The sequence below is a fragment of the Apium graveolens genome, chromosome 3 (genome assembly GCF_009905375.1).
Source record: "Apium graveolens cultivar Ventura chromosome 3, ASM990537v1, whole genome shotgun sequence".
NCBI lineage: Eukaryota > Viridiplantae > Streptophyta > Magnoliopsida > Apiales > Apiaceae > Apium > Apium graveolens.
Genome location: NC_133649.1, coordinates 275740103 through 275755674, shown reverse-complemented (window position 1 = coordinate 275755674; position 15572 = coordinate 275740103). Strand labels below are relative to the sequence as shown.

General features: G+C 38.8%; 1 non-coding gene across 1 annotated transcript; it reads left to right on the top strand.

Annotated features, from left to right (window-relative positions):
* Positions 1–15175: 15175 nt before the first annotated feature.
* On the top strand, positions 15176–15282 carry LOC141716421 (small nucleolar RNA R71). The gene has a single exon (XR_012573132.1). It is a non-coding gene; the product is annotated as a small nucleolar RNA R71 (small nucleolar RNA).
* The last annotated feature ends 290 nt before the right edge of the window (positions 15283–15572 follow it).

The following is a 15572-nucleotide window of genomic DNA, read 5'->3' as shown; positions in this document are numbered from 1 at the left end:
CCCTTGGTCAAGAAACCAAAGAAGCAAAAGAAAACTGAGCTGGCCACTCAAGTGACTACATATGAATACTCTAAAAAAGATGCAGTTGTACAAATGGGAGCTAAACAGACTCTAGTGGCATCTTCTCAGCAAGTTGTTACTATTGAATCAAGCATTCTCCCTAATGCATCGTATAATGAGTCTGCACCCCTTCTTGAGCACTCTTAAGAGAGTGAAAGAAGTAATTTGGATGGCACATACATAGAGAGAACATCTATTGAAACTCCCTCATCTATTCAGGGGGATTCTCTAACACTCATGCCTGAGCTCACAAAACTCATTTATCAAATTTCTTCTGATTTTAATGAAGGACTTCAATCATCTTCTCAAGTCCTGCCAAAATCAAGTGACATAGTTCATGAAACTTGTTATTCCCTAACAATACAACAAGAATTACATAAGGGGGGGGGTTGAATGTAATTATGGCTTCTTTTTGAGATTTATAAAAATGTTTTAACTCAATATATATATATATATATAAGTGTTTTGATTTGCAAAGTGCGGAATAAGGAATTAAGTAAATCAAACACAAAGTAATAAAAACACAAGTCTTTAAAACTTTCTGGTGGATTTAAATGTATCCACCAGATATATATATATATATTGATTTGAGAACTCTGTGAAGCTCAAATTGGCTCACAGCTGCTTTACGAGTGAACAAACAAACTACAGAAAAATTCTTAACGGTTACAGCCTTTTCTATTTCTCTTCTAAATGTGTTTGCTTGGTTAAGTTTGTTCTACTAGCTACACTTGGTTTATATATCACCAAGTTTATATGGTAATAAGACAGGATAATAAAACAAAATCTATCAAGTCTAACTCCATGCTGCTTCATTACTCTATTCCAGCATCTTTGAATATCTTCATAATAGCATTGAAATGGTAATGCTTCCTTGTTCTCAATTTCCTTCTAAACAGGCTGCCACATTCCTTTTGCAAACACCCAATGCATATGACTGTGTTGTCACTGTCAACAGATATTTGAATTGATCATTCGTCGGGTACATGCTTGTTATCCGTCGGGTAGCTTTGTTGATCATCCGTCGGGTAGCTTTGTTGATCATCCGCCGGGTAGCTATTTGACACTTGACTCCATTTAATTTATGCAAAATTACAAGACATCTTTTATTTACAATTAATCAACCTATTATGCATATCTACTAGTAGTCAACATGACTCATATGCTACTACAGAATCTGCACAAAGTTGTTTGCAAAAATGTGCTACAATACTTATTATTAAATAAGCTACTCACTCGATGAATGTCAAATCATCATCCGTTGAGACTATATTAGATCATCCGTCGGGACTCAATTTGATCATACGTCGAGTGCTACAAAATTCACTAAGTAAAATCTACTAAGGTGTTTTGTATAAATTATCATCAAGTTCACAACATATTCCTAACAAAAATATGATCACTATGTAGGCATAATCTTTAGATAGTGAGAGGCTACATGTTGAGGCAGACCTTGATGACACCATCACAAACACGGGGGTTTTATCTGTTTTTACTGAAGACCCTGTGCAAGTTTTTAATGCACCATCATGTGCTTAACAGTCTTCACAGACTTGTAAGTTTGAGGATAGTACTCTTGAAGGGGAGATACTCAAATCCTCTCCAACTCAATTGGAGGTTTCTCAAGAAGAAACAACTCCCCTTAAAACCCTAGCTGAAATTGCCTTGACAATTGAAGCTAGGAGTTCAATTGCTAATGATCCAGCTATTGGGGAGGCAAATACTCAAGCACATTCAAGTGTTAGTTCCCTACAATAGGAACAAGGGTTTGATGCCATGGTACATGATGGTCACCTGGTCAACTCCCCTCCAATCCCGATGGAGGCTCACTTACCTAGTGAACAACACACTATCATAACCAAAACTACAACTGTGAGTTCAACTGTGACTCCAGTCACATGAATCACCCTACCTTCAATTTCATCCACCTCAACCCAAACCACAACTGACCATAACCAACCTTCAAGTTCTACACAGCCTTCACACCTCTTATCACAATGTCTGCAAGATACTCAAACTCCAACTCAAACTGTAGATGAAATACTGGTAGATCAAATTGAAGGGTTTGCTAATATTGCTCAACAACTGCTCACATCCAACATGACAAACCAAGACTACTAATCCATCCTTCTCACCTAAAGGGAGGAAGTTAAAAAATAACAAGATAAAATTATGGATGAAGCTGACAGGGATGACAATGTGGATGCCTGGCTCTCCAAAACTATTTCTATTGACATGGAGGAGGCACTTACCAGGTTTAGGGAGGAGTACATCACAATTCTTGGAAGATATGCTAAAGTGCTTACTCCATAGGAAGTTTATGATGTCATCACAGAAGTCTACATAGCTCAACTCAAAGCTTTCAGTTTTATTGGCAAGGCTATAGAAAAGATTCTGGATGTTCATCAAGGTACAGTGAAGGAGATAGTGAAATGGAGAATTGATGAACTGATGCCTACACTAAATGACATGAGTACCAAATACATTAAGTTCTCAGGCAAACTTCAAACTCTCTCTCTCTCTCTCACTCCTGTTAAAGACAACATCAAGAGGTTAAGGGACTCTTTCATTGCCCTTCATAATATGGTCTAACAACAAATATCAAACAACAATGACAATAAGGTCAAGTTGGATCAATTATACAAGTCTAGGTATGCCCCTTCTGCATTGGTCATGAAGGTGATCAGAAATGCAGTGCACGGTACTCTTGGTCCCTCTCTTTCATCAAGCTCACGTAATACTCCTACTTCTGCAAATCTTCAAGTTCAATCTCTCCAACATCAAGTGACTGAGCTACAAGCTTCAAATGCTTCTCTCACTGCTCAAGTTTCTCAACTCACTTCTCTAGTCCAAAAAAAGTCAACAACGGGATATCAAGTCCCTAATAGACTCCCAAAAGTATTTTCAGAAGCAGACCAATGGGTTTCTAAGAGCTATTATGGGTGTTTTGAAAGTTCCACTTCAGGAAACACCCCAAATGGTAAGGGCCCAGATCCCTCAACACTCAACCTTGCCTGCTACCAAACTGAAGATGGCAAGATGGCAGCTGAAGGCCCTTGCCTTGACAATGAGTTTACTGAATTTCTAGATGCCCTGCGAGTCTCCCTCAATTTCAATTATTTTTCATATAAGAAGGTTAGGTACAATAACATAAATTTCCTGAGGGTGCTAGTGACCAGACAGAACTTCAGAGAAAAGAGAGTGATTTTGAATGTAAATGACTCAGGTGTTGACAGGTGCATGCAGGTGTCCCTATCTTTTCTGCAATCAACAAGGGCACTTGAACTGGATGTATTCATCAACAAAGTCAGGGTGATGAGTCCATAGGATACTTTTTACTTTATGAGCTTAAAAATGGTCAAATAGGTGCTTTGATTGAAGCTCATCTACAGCCAAGCAAAGGAGTGACATATATCTGCCCCAACACTAGAAGATGCAAATACTTCCAACTGCCAAAGCACTGTGTCATGGGCAACAAAAAGCTGATGATGGTTATTGAAACTGCGTTAAAGATCAAGAAGAACAAAACCAATGAGAATGTGATGATGATAAAGATCATTGCTAGATATCTGAAAAATGCAGATACTATGCTACCAAAAACTCAAAAAATTTAAAAAAAATGATGACTTGGATGATGATGAGCAAAAGAAAGATTAGCATAGATCTTTTGGTTTAAATCAAAGTCAATCAAGCAAAGGTAGTATGAGTAATAAGGATGATAAATTTAACAAAGATGACATGAAGAAGGGAAAGGATGAGAAGAAGGGGAAGGATGACAGTAAGAAGAAGAAGAAGAAGGATGGAGAAGATGGAAGAGATACAAAGAACACACCTTTAACCCAAATATCCAAATATTTGCCAATTCTAACTCAAAAACCTAGCCAAACAATATCTCCAAATATCCAACCTCAAAGACCAAGTACCTGTATGAATCTACTATAAATTCTCTACTCAAAATTCCTATCAAAGTAAAGCAAACTTCCTTAAAGAAACTCTACAAACCACCTTCATTCAAAACTCCAACCAAAACTCATTTTAAGTCTGCAGGAAGAAAATGTTTTTGGCTTCCCTAAAATCGACGGTTAGATCCATTTTGTTTTTTTTAAAGGATTAAAACATAGAGCCTTAGTTTTCCATTTTTTAGATTGAGTCTATAAAAAATGCTAAGTAGATTAGACTGAAGAATTTTTCTGTAAACATCCATCAAGCTAAGAAATAAACTCTGGAAGAAGATCAAATCTTGATCATGCCTCAGAGTGAAGTGTATCAGCTTGGATTTGAATAATAATGTTCTAGGAAAAATGTTCTAATTCAGATATCGATAAGTATAGATCAAAAAATATCGAGAAGTATATAGAAGTCCAAAATGACTTATAGAGAAGTCCCAAGAGATATCGATAAGTTAATATGCATGTAGAGATCTCAAATGTCGACAAGTCAAAAAGAACATGTAGATAACTGGAGATATTGAGTCATTTCTTCATGTAGAGATCTAGAGATATCGATAAATTAAATCTTCAAGTAGAGAACTAGAGATATCAAAAAGTTAAAAGCCTATGTAGAGAACTGGAGATATCGACAATTCATTCTACTTGTAGAGAACTGGAGACCTCGACAAGTCATTAACGCATGTAGAGAACTCAAGATATCGATAAGTCATTTTACTTATCGATATATGACAGCTCTACAGAACAAAAGAGATCTCGACAAACTACTTTATAATTCCATAATGCAAATAACTTGAAGATTCAAGACTCTAACCAAAACTGAATGAGGGTTCTAAGTTGGAAAGCACAATGCAAAAACTGTGTTTAATGAAAGATTGGCTTAGCAATGGAAGATGTTAGGAGCAATTGATGATATCAAGCAGAAACTATCAGAAGTTCACTTCAGAACTTATATCAACAGATGATGATGACATCAACGGATGATGATATCAATGAATAATGATATCGATGGATGATGATGTCAACGGATAATGTAATCAGTATTTGTCAGATCAGTCGATCTTCGATAAGGAAAGGGATACAGGAACTCAAGGCGGTGAAGGACTTTATCTCAGAAGCATTGTATAGGTTTCCTTGTTGTTAATAGAATAGGATTCCTTATACATTGTGTAGTTGTGCTCTATATAAAGCACATATTAGGTTCATGCTATATGCATTGTGATATTATTATATCTTTCGCATAACCTAGCAGTTCTCAATGATACTTGTTCATTCTTTTGAGAGATCGATTAAGGGCCTAACAATTGGTATCAGAGCTTGCTGTTAACGTATAAATAGTTTAAGATCTAAAAATCAATCAACAATTTCAGACAAAAAAGAATAAACACAGAATCCGAAGCCACCACCCCCAGCCACATCACAGATAAGCAGCAACATGAGTAGGTATGAAGCAATCAAGGTGCCTATCCTGAAGATACATGAATATCCAATCTGGAAAGTGAGGATGGCCATATGTTTGGAAGCCACGTATCTTAAATATCTAAACATGATCTATGATGGTCCTCATAGACCAATGAAGGTAGTTATTTTGCTTGCAAGAGAACCAGAGAAGATGATAGACAAAGACATGAAGGACTATTCTCCTGAAGATATCTCATTTATCATGAAGGATGCTAAGGTCAGACACATCCTACACAACAGTCTTGATAGTTTTATGTCCAATAGAGTCATTGGATGTAAGAAAGCAAAAGAAACATGAGATGTTTTAGAAGTAAAGTGTCAAGGTACAACCGCTATCAAGAAGAACATGAGGACAATAATTACTCAAGAATATGAGCACTTTGACTCAAGATACAATGAGTCCTTAACTGAGATCTATGACAGATTTCAGAAGCTGCTGAATGACTTATCCCTTGTTAACAAAGAATATGTTTTGGAGGACTCAAACTTGAAGTTCCCATTTGCTCTCCCTGAAAAGTGGGACTTTAAAGTCACATCAATAAGGGATAACTATCAACTTGATAACTGTTAGTCGCTAAACACGCGCTAATAATTCACGCAAGTATACGCGATCGCAAGTAATATAGAATTATTTCTAGTTCGTTCCCACCGAGACTGGTTTAGGTTAACTTTATGATTTATGCACTTATGCAACAATGATATGTCTATTATTCAATGCTAAGATGGATAACATTTTGGGTTTTGATTATACTACGATTAACTATTGAAAAATTATACTAGAGAACATTAACTAAGATATTAAAGAGATTTGAATAATATATGACACAAATATGGGATTCTAACTTCATTAAATACTTCATTCAATAGCCCTTTCCTTCTTAACCTTAGTATGTAATGGTGATGACACTAATCAGATAACACAAAACTGCTAAATGCCAACTTTCGTTGCACGAATAACATACTATCAGACATCCACAAAAGAGATAGAAGCTGAATAGACACCAATTATATTGAGACCCTATATGTCTATAAAATTTGACTACATAACAGTTTAATGCACAAGTTATCTATCGTGATTACATAGGGCAAGTAAGATGGTTAAAATTACCTACGAATCATGCATAACAATAACACATGAACCTATGCTAGCATGGCAAGTTCTAAATCCTTAAATTCACTTTCGCTTCATTAAAGATTAACACGCTATCTTATAAGTTCGCGACGCTCACAAGACGAATAAGCACAACAAAAACTAGGTTACCATACAATCACCACACACTAAGGCATCGAAATAAATTAACTATGGAAATCCATAAATAAATCCGCTAGAACCCCACGATAACGATTAGCCCATAATCAGATTCATTATCAACATGGGTTCCAATGAAAGCATGGTATACTAAACGTAGTCTTTATAAACCAAATAATAAACAAAGTACGTAATCCAGAGTATTAGGTTCAACAAAATAAGAAACGAGCATCCAAGATTATAACTTAGAACAAAGATTCACAAGAATAAATTAGATCATCTTCGCCTTCGTTGAATTATGGTATAGGTCTTCTTGTCGTCTTCTCCTTAAGCTCCGTTATAAAAAACGTCTTTTTGTTGTCTTTAAATAGCCACCAAATTGATCCAAAATCCCAGAAAAACAGTCTTCTAATTGAAACAGGAATCTGGAATCCTGACTTGGCGCGTCCGCGCGCTTCACTAGCGTGGGCGTGCTAATATTCTGCTTCTCTGGCGCTGCTGGGTGCTAGCACAGCGCGGGCGCGCCGGACTTCTGGAAAACTGAAATTGCCTTCTTTTTTTGCTACAATGAGTTGATCTTCACGAGCCTTTATTCCTTGGACACCATCCTAACACCATATTAGCTTCAAATCAATGATAATTCACCTGAATTCGAGATTAATGCCTGAAATGCAAAAACACTAGAAAACACATTAAAACCCCAATAACTTGAGTACGAATACACCAATTTAGAGTTTTATGGAGCGTTATAAAGTGTCATAAATGCCACTCAACATACCCCCAAACTTGAATCGATACTTGTCCTCAAGCATAAACAAACTCAAAGAACAAGAAACAAAAATGTATGAATGCAAACTATATGAATGCAACGATCCCCATAGAATAACTAAACCAATCAACAAGCATCATCTCAACAAATGCAGTTATTCGCATAAAGATCAATCAAACCCCACAAATCAACCTACAAACCAGAGACGTGTGTGTGTGCAAATGCTTAAAGATATACCATTGCAACTAGATCTATAATCATGACTCACTACTCATCAAAGCAATCGCAAGGTTATAAATAAAAAAAGCTAGACTCAAAATAACTTATAACACTTCAATTCTCATATTGGAATTTTATACGGATTCGCGCTTTTATTCATAACACATAAATAACACAAATATACTTATTTGACCGTGCAATGAGTGAGGTCCATAAAAGACTTATACAATAGTACCCATGTAGCGAGCGTTAGGTTAGCAGATCCCAGACTATAAAAGCCTTAGGTCACTAGGCACAAAGTCCCCTAAGAACTTAATAACTCGAGTACTAAAGAGCCCACTCGTGATCAATTATATATTACACTTATTTTTTCTTATTCTTTTTTTTCTTTTTCTTTTCACAAATTTTTGAACGAGTGTGTTTCGCTCCATCTCGTTCAACCCTAGACTACTCATATAAAATCAGCTGGCTACTAGCCATTTGACACCTAGCCACAACAACTAGTAATGAAATCCAATTTTCTCCAATTTTTAAATATCCATGCTATTTATTATTAAGAGAATATCCTAAATTCTAAATATAAACAAGCGATTAAACCTCGACAAACAAATAAACCATGACCATGATCTAGCCCTCAAGCAACCTATAAGACTTAGTGAAATACAATTATCTCTAGCATGTAAATCAACTCGACAAGACTTAACATCACTAAATACGACATCACTACACTAGCATCAATATCACAAATTAGTCGGACAAATCATCTAAGGGATCATGTTATTATGTAAATGCATGAAACTATATGAACAAACTATCATAAAAAAACTACAAAAATAAAAAAAAAACTATTACATGGCAAACATGCAACTATATGCGCTAAACTATCATGATTGTGCAACTATATATGACTCACACAAAACATATTCCTTAAACTACTACCCCCAAACTTAAAATTTTCACTGTCCTCAATGAAGGTAATAGCAAGGAATCAGGCATACCTAATCTGAATTAGGATCCTCACCCGTTGAACCTCCCCAATGGGTGGAGTTTCAGGCGTGTCTGGAGGTGGATACACGGAGTCCTCACCAAATACTGACCATTGGATATCAACACATGTGGCTCTGAAAGTAGTCCCTAATGTCTGGGTGAGATCACGTGCAAACCGACTATGGATGTCATGCATCGCATTCATCCTTCTCACTAGATGCCTATACTGCGCTATGCTCATACCAACTCTAACATCTGCTCTTGCTTCCTCCTACTCCTACTGCGATGGTCAAGCCTCTTCACCCAACTGAGATCTCCAGGATGTTCTGCTCGTCTGAGCTGCCCCAGCAGCTGGCCTCCCACCAGGCAGATGGTCAAAAGAATACCCAAGTCCCTTCAAAATAGGCTTGCCTCTATCCCACTCTTGCATCGTCAAGAAAGTGTTGCTGTCAATCGGAGCACTTAAAATCTGGAGCTGCTCGTATGTTGGCCAATGAACACCAATTGCCACACACAGCTTCGTCACAATGAACGTATAGAGTATAGAACCCGTAGTACTCCTTCACAAAAATCTCAGAATCCCTTGGTGAATAACCATACCAAGGTCCACATAATCCCCCTGCAGAATACCCCACAACAAGCGTGCACGCTTCACAGTGACATCATGTACATGAGAAGATGGCATGATGTTAGCACAAATAAACGAATTCCATGCATGTGCAAACCTGTTCATGCACGAAGTAGGGAATGTGGAATAATCAGTCGTGCCCCTCTTGAACTTCCAGTGGGTCTCAGGCACACACAGAGTAGCAACTATCAAATCCAAATCAAACTCCTCCGGAGTCTTCTCGTTCCAAATATCCTGATCGGGCTTCCTCGCGGGCTTCACCGTCATCCCCTAACGACAGTGAAACCATTCTTCTCCACCTTCATATTAGCATAAAACTCACGAACCACACTCATGGGCACAACATCGGGTGCCTCGCAAAAAGCAACCCAGCCCATCTCCAACATCATCTCCAACAACTTACCATCTTTCCCTGATGGCTGAAAACCACGCTCCTTTGGTATAGGCTTCGAGAGAAGACTCGTATACTCCGCTTCAGCCTCGGGAGTTGAAAACCTTGGCCTCACACCACCTACACTTGAAAAATCAGTGGTGGTGCTGCTTACTTGAGTTCGCTGTCTTTTGGGTGCCATTGGGATTGAATAAGAGAGAATAAAAGATAAGTGTTTAAGAATTTGAGAAATGATGGAGAAGTTTGTGTATAAGTGTGTGTGTATATATAGGAGGTTGGAAGAGAATTAGATATAGAAGTGGGAATTGATTATGGGAATAGTGGGAATAATGGGTTTGATTTGGAGGGGGAAAAATTGGGATGTGGAAGAGTAAAATTCGGGTAAAAATTATTTTTTTGAATAAGTCCCCGATTTTCTCTTTTTCCAGCTTTTATATTTTTTTGAATAAGTCCAAGATTTTCTCTGTTTCTGAAAAAGTGGCGTGGCCGCCCCGCTTCCTCAGGCGCGTTGTGCTTCTGCCTTTTAAGCGCGGCCGCCCCGCTAGGGAGCGCGGTCGCACTCTGTTTCTGAAAAAGTGGCGTGGTCGCCTCACTTCCTCAGCGCGGGCGCGACGTGCTACTGTAGATGGCCCTGAAATTTTTTATTTTTTTGATTTTTTGTGCTTTTCTCCTTTCTTTCTTCTTCCTCTATCTACTAATGTACAACAAACTTGGGTTACCTCCCAATAAGCGTTTGCTTTACGTCGTTAGCTTGACGTAAAAATGTGAGATCAAACGGACAATAAAATAGCACTAACCACCTCACGGGGTGCCGTGTCACCATAGTAATGCTTTAACCTCTGACCATTTACCTTGAATGCTTGGCCCGAATCATTCTCAAAAATCTCCACCGCTCCATGCGGAAACACAGTTTTGATTATGAAAGGCCCTGACCATCTCGACTTCAATTTTCCAGGAAAAAGACGGAGACGAGAGTTAAATAATAGAACTTGTTGTCCCGGCACAAATGATTTGAGCACTAGACCCCTATCGTGCCACCTCTTGACTTTCTCCTTATACATTTTGTTGTTTTCATATGCTTGAAGTCGAAACTCATCGAGTTCATTTAATTGAAGCATCCTCTTCTTTCCAGCTGCATCCAAATCAAGATTTCAACTTCTTCAGAGCCCAATACGCTTTATGCTCGAGCTCCACCAGCAAATGACACCCCTTACCATAAACCAACTGAAACAGCGACATTCCCAGTGGAGTCTTGTATGCTGTTCTATACGCCCAAACAGCTTCATCAAGCTTCAAAGACCAATCTTTTCTTGATGGACACACAACTTTCTCTAAGATATGCTTGATCTCTCTGTTAGACACATCTTCTTGACCATTAGTCTGAGGATGATAAGCTGTCGTAATTTGATGATTCACATTATACGATTGAAAAAATACGACCCCTCATCACTGATTATGACTCCCGGATTCCCAAATCTTGTGAATATTTGCTTATGAAGAAAATTAAGCACCAACTTCGCATCATTTATCGGCAGAGCCTTGACTTCCACCCATTTCAACACATAATCGACCGCCAACAAGATATATTGATTATTGTAAGATGAGACAAATGGCCCCATAAAGTCTATTCCCCACGCATCAAAGACTTCAACCTCCAGAAGCACATTAAGAGGCATCTCATCCCTTTTGGACATATTACCCACACGCTGACATCGATCACATTTCAAAACGAACTGATGAGTATCTTTAAACAAAGTCGGCCAAAAGAAACCTGCTTGAAGAATACGAGCTGTTATCTTTTCTCCACCATAATGTCCTCCATAAGCCGTTGAGTGAAAATCTCACAAGATCCCCCCCCCCCCGTTTCGTTGTAAGGAATACGTCTCCTGATGATTTGGTCAGCTCCTTGTCGAAAAAAAAACAGCTCATCCCACATATACCACTTCACTTCATGCAGAAACTTCTTCCTTTAAGCGTAAGTCAAATCTGGAGGCATAACGTTACTCACAAGATAGTTCACAATGTCAGCGAACCAAGGTTCTTCAGCTTGGGCTCCAAATAATTGCTCATCGGGAAAAGATTCGTTAATCAAAGATTTATCTTATGAAGTTGCAATTGGATCCTCTAAACGCGAGAGATGATCGGCGACTTGATTTTCAGTCCCTTTTTTATCTTTGATCTCTAATTCAAACTCCTGAAGTAAAAGAACCCATCAAATCAATCTAGGCTTCGATTCCTTCTTCGAGACGAGATAGCGAATGGTAGCATGATCAGTGAAAACTGTCACCTTCGTCCCAAGTAGATAAGATCGAAATATCTCAAAACCATAGACAATAGCCAAAAGTTCCTTCTCAGTAGTGGTGTAGTTTAGTTGAGCACCATTAAGAGTCTTACTATCATAGTAGACTACATGAAATATGTTGTTCTTTCGTTGGCCAAGAACTGCTCCAACTGCATAATCACTTGCATCACACATCATTTCAAACGGTCCAGACCAATCAGGTGTAGTTATGATAGGTGTCATAATCAAACTCCTCTTTAGTGTCTCAAAAGTAGCAAGGCACTCGTCATCAAACTTGAAAGGAACATCTTTCTCTATCAAATTATACAACGGCTTTGAAATCTTAGAGAAGTCTTGATGAAATGCCTATAGAAACCGCATGACCAAAAAAACTGAGAATTCCCTTAACATAAATTGGTGGAGGAAGATTTTTGATAACCCCCACCTTGGCTTTGTCCACCTCAAGACCCTTACTAGAAACCTTGAGACCAAGAATGATGCCTTGACACACCATAAAATGATATTTCTCCCAATTAAGAACCAGATTGGTCTCAACACATCTCTTGAGAACGTCGCCTAGATTCTGCAAGCACTCATCAAATGAATCGCCAAACACAGAGAAATCGTCCATGAACACCTTCACATTCTGACCAATCATGTCAGAGAAGGTAGCCATCATGCATATCTGAAATGTGGTCGGTGCTCCACATAAACAAAAAAAAACCCTTCTAAAGGCGAAAGTACCAAATGGACAAGTAAAAGTAGTCTTCTCCTGATCTTCTGGAGCAATGCAAATTTGATTATAGCCCGAATAGTCATCCAGAAGATAGTAGTACTCATGCCCAGCCAATCTGTCAAGCATCTGATCAATAAATGACAGCAAGAAGTGATCTTTTCTCGTGGCCTTGTTCAGCTTCCTGTAATCCATGCAAACTCTCCACCCCGTGATTGTTCGAGTAGGAATGAGCTCATTATTCTCATTTACAACGTCTGTGATACCTCCTTTCTTTGGTACATACCGGACTCACCCAAGAACTATCAGAAATGGGATAGATGATCCCTGCATCCAGCCACTTAAGAATTTCCTTGTTCACGACTTCCTTCATGATAGGATTTAGCCTTTTTTGTTGCTCAACAATAGGCTTGCTACCTTCCTCTAGCAGAATTTTATGCATACTATAAGAAGGGCTGATTCCCTTGATATCTGCTATCATCCACCCAATTGCCGATTTGAATTCTCTCAGAATTCTCAAGAGTTTTTCCTCATCACTACCTGGAAGGTCAGATGCAATAATAACAGGCAAAGTAGATGCATCACCTAAAAAGCATACCTTAAGTGTTCAGGTAAAGGTTTAAGCTCAAGTGTAGGAGATTCCTCAATAGATGGCTTGAGGCGCTTAGGATATTTGTTCAGCTCCTCTATTCCAAGAGATTCAAAGGCATATCCACCTTCCTCTTCCAGGGAGAAGCATTCAGAAATTATAACTGCTCATTCCCTTCATCATCTTCGCTATCGGAATTCCCTAACAATGCCTTTTCTAAGGCATCAGACCTTAGCAATTGATCAAGTTCTGAAGTAACCACATAATCAACCAATTCCACCTTTAAGCACTCCTCATTTTCCGTAGGGAACTTCATCAGATTGAACACATTAAAAGTTACATCCCGATCCAACACTCGCATGGTGAGCTCACCTTTCTGCACATCAATCAAGGTTCGGCCAGTCGCCAAGAAAGGTCTTCCCAATATTATGGGAATCTTCTTATCTTCCTCAAAATCAAGAATTATAAAATCAGCAAGAAAGATGAGTTTATCCACCTTGACCAAAACATCCTCAACAATGTAATAGAACGATCGGCCAACTACAAAGTCATATAAGTAGGCTTTGGATCCGGTAAGTCCAACTTCTTGAAGATTGACAAAGGCATCAGATTGATGCTAGCTCCCAAGTCACATAAGCATTTGTCAAATGACACATTTCCAATGGTGCATGAAATAGTGAAGCTTCCAGGATCTTTAAGCTTCGGAGGCAACTTCTGTTGCAGCACAACACTGCATTCCTCCGTGAAAGCAACGATCTCTACTTCATCAAGCTTCACATTCCTAGAGAGAATACCTTTTATAAACTTCGCATAACTAGGCATTTGTTCAAGAGCTTCAGCGAAAGGTATGTTGATGTGAAGTTTCTTGAACACCTCCAAAAACTTCTCAAACTGTTTATCCAGCTTTTTCTTCTGCATCCTCTTAGGAAAAAGAGGTGGATGATAGATCTGTTTCTCCCCTGTATTACCCTCAGGAGGAGTGTGCTCAACATTAGTCTTCCTTGGTTCCACTTCTGCTTCCTTCTGCACTTCTTCTTTTTTAGCCTCAACTTTAGATTCTGGAGTCTTAGCTTTTTCGGGATTTGCAACCTTACCAGACCTCAATGTAATAGCCTTAACATGCTCTTTAGCTTTCTTCTTGCCTGGCGCTTCAGTATCGCTTGGAAGCGTGCTAGGTTGACGATTCAGTAATGCATTAGCAATCTGCCCAGTCTGATTCTCCAAGGTCTTGATAGAAACAGCTTGGCTCTTACACATAAGCCTCAACTCCTCCAATTCAGATTTTTCATTAGCTTGCGATAACTGCCGAAGTTGAAGTTGTTGCCTAGGGGCATATTGCGGTTGCTGAAAACCATGAGGGTTATACTGCTTTGCTGTCTATGGCTGATAAGGTTGTTGCACCGCATTCTGATTGTTGCTCAAGCTGAAGTTAGGATGATTGCGGTTATTGGGATGATAAGTGGCTGGAGCTTGCTGCTGTGATCTCTGAAAGTTGCTCACAAATTATGCTAATTCGCTAGAAATAGCACACTGCTCAGTTTCATGTGCCCCCGCACAAAGTTCACAAACACTAGTGATTTGATTAACTCCATAATTAGCCAAAGAGTCCACTTTCATCGTCTAAGCTTAAAGTTGAGCAGCTATAGCAGTAGCTGTATCTACTTCAAGAATTTCTGCTACCTTGCCTTGTAACATTCTTTCCGTAGGATTCTGGTATTCATTAGCTGCCATGAGCTCAATCAACTTATAAGCTGCATTATAGCTTTTGGCCCATAAGGCTCCACCAGACGCTACATCGAGCATAGGTCTAGACTGTGCGCCCAAACCATTATAGAAATAGTTTATAATTATCCAATCAGGCATGCCATGGTGTGGGCACTTCCTTAGCATCTCCTTATATCGAGCCCAAGCCTCATACAGAGATTCTCCAGTTTGCTATGCAAACTGAGTAAGAGCATTCCTGATTGCAGCAGTCTTCGCCATAGAAAAAATTTGTGTGAGAAAATTTTGAGCAAGATCCTCCCATTTGGTGATAGACCCTGGTGGTAGAGAATATAACCAGTATTTTACTTTATCCCTCAGAGAGAATGGGAAGAGTCGCAGCTTGATAGCATCTTCAGTTACCCAATTGAACTTGAAAGTGTCACAGATCTCAATGAAATCCCTGATGTGCATATTGGGGTCTTCTGTAGGAGAACCCCCAAACTGAAATAAGTTTTGTATTATCTGAATTGTGCTCGACTTGATCTCAAAAGTGT